Here is a 7,539-nt window from a genome sequence, read left to right as displayed (position 1 = left end):
GTGTGACTCTGGCCAGCTCTCTGTGTGACTGAGAGTACAGATACGTGTGACTCTGGCCAGCTTTCTGTGGCTTCTGGGGTTTTAACTCAGGTCCTCATGCTTGTGTGGAAAGTGCTCTGCCCATCTGTTAATAATATAAAATAGTCATTTCTGCATTTGAGGAAAGAGGAATTTAAATTTGTTGTTACTTAAGGCATAGGTGTTTATTTTACTGTTTAGGTAGTTTTGGTATTCTAGGATTAAGTAAAAGTCTACAGTGCCAAGTGTGGTACATGCTTATAGTCCCAGTTACTTGGGAGGCCAAGAAGCCTGTGTGAGCAACAGAGTAATATTCTGTGTTCTGGGGTGAGGTGGGGATATGTTACAAGTTATATAATTTTAGGCTGGGCTGAAATTCCTCCTAGCAGGAAGAATATTTTCCCATCACTTTAAAAATTTTTTTTAGATTTATTTTATTCAGATGAATACTTTGCCTGCATGTATGTCTGTGTACCATGTGCATGCCTGGTGCCTGAGGAAGTGGTAAGCCTCCTTATAGGTGCTGGGAGTCGAACCCAGGTCCTTTGAAAAAACAACAGGTGCTCTTAACCACTGAGCCAACATCTCCAGCCTATCCACTGATTTTTTTTTAAGCAGAACACATTGGAACTTTAACTTTTAGCTCAAATAAAATAATTTGTTATTTTGAGTACCTTCATCAGGAATCCTACTAAACTAAACTTTCAAAATAGGGTAAAATAGGGACAGGCATGGTGCTACATACCGGTAATCCTAGCACTCAGGAGTTCAAATACAGCCTAGATTGCATACTGAACTTTTTGTTGTTGTTGTTTGTTTTGTTTTTTGTTTTTGTTTTTTCGAGACAGGGTTTCTCTGTAGCTTCGGAGCCTATCCTGGAACTAGCTCTTAATGACCAGGATGGCCTCCAACTCACAGAGATGCGCCTGCCTCTGCCTCCCGAGTGCTGGGATTAAAGATGTGGGCACCACCGCCCGGCTGCATAATGAACTTTTGACTCAAAAAGGAATGGGAGGCCAGGCATGGCAGTACACATCTTTAATCCCAGCATTTGGGACTGAGGCAGACAAGCAGGTAGTTTCCTATGCGTTTAAAGACATTCTTTTTTTTGGGGGGGGGGGGTTTCGAGACAGGGTTTCTCTGTGGCTTTGGAGCCTCTCCTGGAACTAGCTCTGTAGACCAGGCTGGTCTTGAACTCACAGAGATCCGCCTGCCTCTGCCTCCTGAGTGCTGGGATTAAAGGCGTGCGCCACCACGCCCGGCCGTTCAAAGACATTCTTGTTCTACCTATAAATTCGAAGCCAGCCAGGGCTACATAGTGAGATTCCATCTCAAAAAATAAGAAGGATCAAGGGGATAAGCAATCATGTAGAGCCTAGAGCATAATATATCATTTAAGAACATTCCAAGACTCTGGAAACCTTGGTTCTCTTTAGAGGTTTCAGAACATGGCTTTGGAAGCAAGGGTTTTGTGAGGAGGAGCATGTAACATCTCTGTACTTCTGTCTTCTAGCTGCTGTGATTGGGACCCGACTGCATGCTGCTGTTGCAATTGCCTGCATTGTAATGGCCTTTTACGTCCTGTTTATCAAATGAATTCCCAAGTATCCCATTCATGAACTGCCAACCAAGGGGATAAAGATGAAGAACTTGCCGGAAACCTGGACCAGTGTAGGAGAGTTCAGCTAGAATCACCAGTGTCCCTAAGATGACACCACAGCATCTGTCTGCCATATGTGGGGGAACTCATGGTCACGAACATTATTTTTGCTCCAGGGGACTCCAGAAAGCCAACTTTTCTTGATCTCTCTGTTAATCAGCCCTCAGCAGCAAGTATATATCTCCAGATAAATCACACCCCTTGGATATATGATTATGTACCTTCTGCTTAAAAAACCTGGGGTTCAATGGTAGAACATTTGTTTAGCATTGTCAGGGTCCTGGGTTTGATCCCCAACACTAAAAAAAACAACAAACCAACCGACAACTGGTCATCTATTTTGCTCTTCAGTCCCTCATCAGAACCTTTTAAAACTGAGGCTCATCTGGGAAGGATATAAGGATACAGATTGTATTCAGACTTCCTGGAAGGGGAGACTTTTTTTTTTTCTTTTTTTTGAAACTGCATAGCCCTGACTCGTCAAGCTCTCAATGTAGACCAGGCTGGCCTCAAACTCACAGAGATCTGCCTACCTCTGTCTCCTGAGTGCTGGGATTAAAGGTGTGTGCCAGAAGATAATTTTTAAGGCTTGACTTTTTTATTGGCTAATTTGGATCTCGTGAATTGGGGAGGGTGGGTGGGACTGGGTGAGAAATAGGAGTTATGAAAGGCCAGGAAATGGTTTGAAATGTGTTTTTTCTATGACCATCTGGGAGCTGAAGAGAGCATGAATTTCAGTGTAGAGAGCGCAGATTGCCATGTGCTTGTAGCTTGAGGGTTTTCCCAAGAGAATCTGAGTGTATGTGCAATCCAGGGTTCTAGAGTTGGAGACTAGAAGCAGTGACTGAGACCAGGAAGCATTTGCTGCTTACCAGTGTCCCCAAAGATGACTCCACTTGACCAACTGATAGCAGAAAGTGAACCAACTCTTGCTATTTCCTAAAGTTTTTTAAATTACATAGTGCTAAGTACTGTTACTTGGTTTTAAATACCAATGCCAGGGGAGGGAACTATTGAATGAATAATTAATTAATATATTTGGAATTCTGGTAGAAGAGATAAGTAAATTAGTATAACAATTCATATACTAGTAAATTCATTTAGTATAAGAATTTACTGTAATGAAAGCTTATATAGCTGGGAATTCTGTCATGTTATAAAAGACACAAGCTTGTTCTTTAGTCTGGGTTACAGCAGTGTTTAGTTGTTTCCTGCCAGCTCTCAGTTTTCTTCATACTGCAGTATTCCACTGTTGTATTTACTATAAGACCATGAAAAATTGAAATGAGAGGGGTCCCGATATTAACATATTGGACAGCTCATAGAATCCATTAATAAAATGAGTAAAGGAAAACGGAGCTTTCCAGCTGAGTATTCAGGGCTTTTCCTGGGTGTGGACTCCTGAGCAGATGATGTTAGATGACTAAACATTTGAAGGGAAGACTTCTCCGCCCCTTCCTCCTTATGCCTGCAAAAGAATCAGCTGTTAGCTGTAAAGTCTACAACAATCTTCAAGTAGGTCTAATATTAATGCTAATACAGCAGGGAATACGCAGGCGGTCCAGTTGAGCTGTCCATGGTAGAGCCTGAGGACCAGCGCTGGTCTGCATATGCTACAGGACAAGGCTGCTGGGAAGCTTAGGTTCCGATGCCTCTGAGTGCTGTGATTGTAGCAGTAGAAAGCACTGCATGCGTGAGCATCTCTCTCCAAGAACTGGTCCACGGGGCAGATTGCAATGATTGCTGTTTCCGTGGTCATTCCTGAGGATTGTTCACAGGGGAGAGACGAAATCTGGTGGATCTGGAGAGATAGAGCCCGCGTGTGAGTTGGGTGTCCCGTGGGAGGCAGGTTCAGCACTAGTTTCTTCGGTTTTGGTGACCTGTTGTCACCAGTAGGACTGATGTCTCCAGCTGTGGTCTGTAGAGCGGCTTCATTTCTTAGATAGCTTTTCATTCTGAGTCTCCTTCATGGGTCCTCTTGGCCTAAATGCCTGAGTTGGTAGATTTTAAGATGTTTTCTCACCAGAATGTTCCAAAAAGTACATGAAGAAGCAAATAGCCTGTTTTACTTCTTAACTCCTGACTTTGTGTAAGCAGCTACATAGGAACCTGCTGTACTTATTATCTAGGCTGCTGGCTCTCAAAAACCGACAAATTGTTCCTCTAGGGGCAGTCCTCTAGGGGTGGAGGTGTGAGGGTAGCAATATTGCCTCAGATTCAGGTTCATTACCACGAACCCTGTGCACCAGGAGCAAATGAAATCAGCTCCTTTTTGTAGTTGAAATACCATTTTTTATTCACCATTGTTGGCACAGTCCTTGAAAATAAACTTTTTTTTCCCTGTGACTGTTGTCTGATTTGTTGTGTATGTTTATTGACCTGCTGAGCACTTCCTCGGGTTCTTCCCATAGCATGGCGTGTTGGCTCACCTGCCTGATACTGTCCTCGGATGAGTTCCTTGTGAAGGTTACTGGGACTTGATAGAGTTCAGAACATATGTCGGCCAAGCTTTCTCTTGGGGGAGGGAATATAGCAAGTCAAAGATGAAGTCTACTAAATGAGGCGGGTAGCTCTGCGAATACACTCAACCAACAGGCCCACTGTTAGAGACAATGCCGTTATTGGTGAATTCCATTCTAAAAGGTTTCCGGGTTAACCACCCAGGCCTTAGAAAATATCTGAGCAATGGGATTCTGGAGCACATTTTGGGTACTTTCCTCCATGTCTGTGTGTTGAAAGTGCCAAGTAAGGACTGGCACAAGTCAAATTATAGCTTCAGAAATAATTTTCTTCTAACGGCTAAAGTTCATCTGCTTTGCCACACACCCCACCCTTATTGAAAAAGGACAGAGGAGGCGATGAAATATTAACCTGCTCTCTGTGGTGAGAGACAAATCTACCTAACTGTCATTTCACTCGTGGAATTGGAAAATCAGATTTATTTATTTATTTATTGGGTCTGACTATGGACCCCCGGCTTTCCTGTAACTTAGTATGTAGACTAGACTGCCTTGAACTCAGAGGTTCGACCTGCTTCTGCCTCTCACATGCTAGGGTTAAAGACATACACCACTGTGCCTGGCACAAAGATCTATTTTAATGGAATGAATGTAAGTGGAGGCTCAGCATCGTTTTGGGCAGCCAGGATACTGTATAAGTGAAGCTAGGGTTATTCGGTCGTACATGTCTGCGTTTTACAGTTACTCGATTTCTTTAAGTACTCAAATGTCCTTTGATTAAATGATACTTGCTGGCTTACGAGGTGGTTCTGTGGGTTAGGGCGCCTGCTCACCAAATCTGTCAGGCTGAGTTTGATAGCAGGACTCACATGTTAGAAAATCGACTCTTTGCAAGTTGTCCTTTGACCTTGACACGTGCACCCTGACACACTGCGCTCCTCTGCCAATACATGTGATAAATGATGTTTATTGTCAGCGAGAAAGCACGCCTGGAAGAGTGCTCGCAGGATGCTTTTGTTAGTAATAATGTAGGGTTGCTAAGTCCACGGAAAATAAAGTCATTCATATAAAAGTCTGCGACTGGATCATTTTCATAGCTAGAAATTGGATACTTTTTAATTTGGGGCAAAGAAAAAAAAACAAAGAAAAACTAGACAAGGATATAAACATTTACATTTTATATAAACTGGTACATCGTAAAGAAGTCAGCCTTTCTGTCGGCTTGTAATCGCAGCACCCGGAGGCTGAAGCAGAAGGATCTTGAGTCGGACACCAGATTGGGCTATGAAGACTTTTATAAACAAAATACCACTAAACCCAATTCTGTTTATGGAAATCGGTCCCTCTGTTCTGGGACCTCCCAGCCACACGGAGGCAGAAGAGAGTGCTCTGGGTAAACATGATTTGAGGGCGCTGCCGGACCACTCTGTGGCTCCTCCCAGAATCCTTTGAGACAGGACAGAACGTTTAAAAGAGAGTGCAGCTTCCGCTTCCTCGCGAGTGGGAGCGTGGCCGGGGTCCTGGACGGAGGCTGTTTAGTGTGGTGTGGTGTGGTGTTTCGTGCATGGCGCGTGTGGGCTGAGTGCGAGTGTGGATGTGGGAGTGTGTGTGCGTGCCTGGGGTGTGCGAGGCGAGTGTGTCCGCCCCGCGCCTCTCCCTTGCCTACACCTTGATCTTATTTGATCGGGTCGTGACCCCCGCCCCGCCGGGCCGTCCCGAAATGAAAAGCAGCCCTCCTGCGAAGCCCCCTCCGCGGGGCGCTGTGCAGCGAGGCCCCCCTGGGCGGTGGCAGTGCCGGTCCTGCGGGCCCGGCGCTCAGAAGTGATGAATTGATCAGATAGACGAGGCCGGGTCTGTCCCGGCCGCTGATTACCGAGGCGATTCTGATCTGAGCCCGACCCCAGGACCCGGCTGCCCAACCCCCGCTCACATCGGCGGCCTCGTGGGCTGACGCTCAGAGACCCGGGGTGTACGTCAAGCCGCCGCTTGCAGATGGAGGCCTTTTTTTTTTTTTTTTTTTTTTTGCTGCCGTGGGTCCGTTCCCCTCTCCCTCCCCCCAGCCGCGTTTAAGCTGGGCTTGTATCAGTAGCCTTCTACCTAGGGCTAAAAGGCGCTGTGCACTGCTCAGCCTCTGCTGAGGAATGTGTCGGCTAGAGAACATAAACTTAGAAGCTGCAGGATCCAGGGACTCACTCCATATATAGTGAATTAGAATGGAGTGTGTAGGGTTTGGAGGCTTAAGGGTGGATGTTTTGTCTTAAGGCAACGTCCCTTATCTTTGTGAAGCTGGTGAACTTGGTTTGTAGCCGAGGATGATCTTCAGCTGCCTCCCCGCAATTCCCAGGCTCAAATATGTTGAGCTAAGACAAAACAACAACAAAACCTTTAGTATGTGTGTGTATTGTGTTCGTGAGAGTATGGGCACTTTGGTGGTGTGTCGGGGATACACATGCAGATGCTTGTGGAGGCCTGAGGTTGGCTTTAGTTCTTCCTGGGGGATCCCATCCCCCCCCCCCCCCCCGCTTCATTTTCTGAGGCAGATCCTCTCCCCAAATGAGGAACTTTGTCCTACTAGCCATTTGCATACACACACACACATCCAGGATTACAGGTGCATACACCGGCTTTTATTCGGATTTGGAGAATCCGGACTCTGATCCTCACTCTTGTGGCAAATACTTTATCTACTGAACCACTGCCCTAGCTCTTAAGTAATTTTTTTTTTTTTTTTTGGTTTTTCGAGACATCTAAAGTAATTTTAATTGACAGATACAGTGTGCTTACTTAGTGGTTACCAGTACATTTGTGCATTGTGTAATGCCTACATTAGGCAACAGACTTTTCCGTGAAGCAGGATATTCTGAAAGGCTGCCCTGCCACTTTGTCTTGACAATGTTTGGCAGTCACTCTCTTTTGTGTTTTGCTTATTCAATTAGTATATATGTCAGCAGTTGAGGCAGGGGCATTTTCTTGCCTAGTATCTCATTTTTGCCACAAAGAAAGTAAACTCCATGTGGAGTTTCTTTGATGCCCATTATCTTCTCTGAAGTAGATTGGTGCTGCCAGGAGCAGACATGTCTCATTGTCATTAAAAAAAAAACTATTATATTAAAACATTTTAAATGGTATATTCTGTAGATCTATGAAGTGTTTGAAAATGACCTGTCTATCTAATATATCACTTTGTTTGACCTTGAAAACATACCTAATGTAACTACTAGTTTGATTATAATAGGTGATTAACTACTAACCTGCATTTCCTTATTATTTTAAACAGTTGAAATTTGCATTGCATTGTTAAATGAGTTGTATAGGTACAATACCTTGAACAAGAGTAGAAATGTGCTGGGCGGTGGTGGCGCACGCCTTTAATTCCAGCACTCAGGAGGCAGAGGCAGGCGG

General features: G+C 44.8%; 1 non-coding gene across 1 annotated transcript; it reads left to right on the top strand.

Annotated features, from left to right (window-relative positions):
* Positions 1-5,629: 5,629 nt before the first annotated feature.
* On the top strand, positions 5,630-6,029 carry LOC113458437. Its single transcript, XR_003378817.1, has one exon.
* The last annotated feature ends 1,510 nt before the right edge of the window (positions 6,030-7,539 follow it).

Source organism: Microtus ochrogaster, unplaced genomic scaffold (assembly GCF_000317375.1).
Source record: "Microtus ochrogaster isolate Prairie Vole_2 unplaced genomic scaffold, MicOch1.0 UNK25, whole genome shotgun sequence".
In the NCBI taxonomy this organism is placed as follows: Eukaryota; Metazoa; Chordata; class Mammalia; order Rodentia; family Cricetidae; genus Microtus; species Microtus ochrogaster.
Note: the sequence above shows the minus strand (reverse complement) of the source record. Positions and strands in the feature narration are given on the sequence as shown.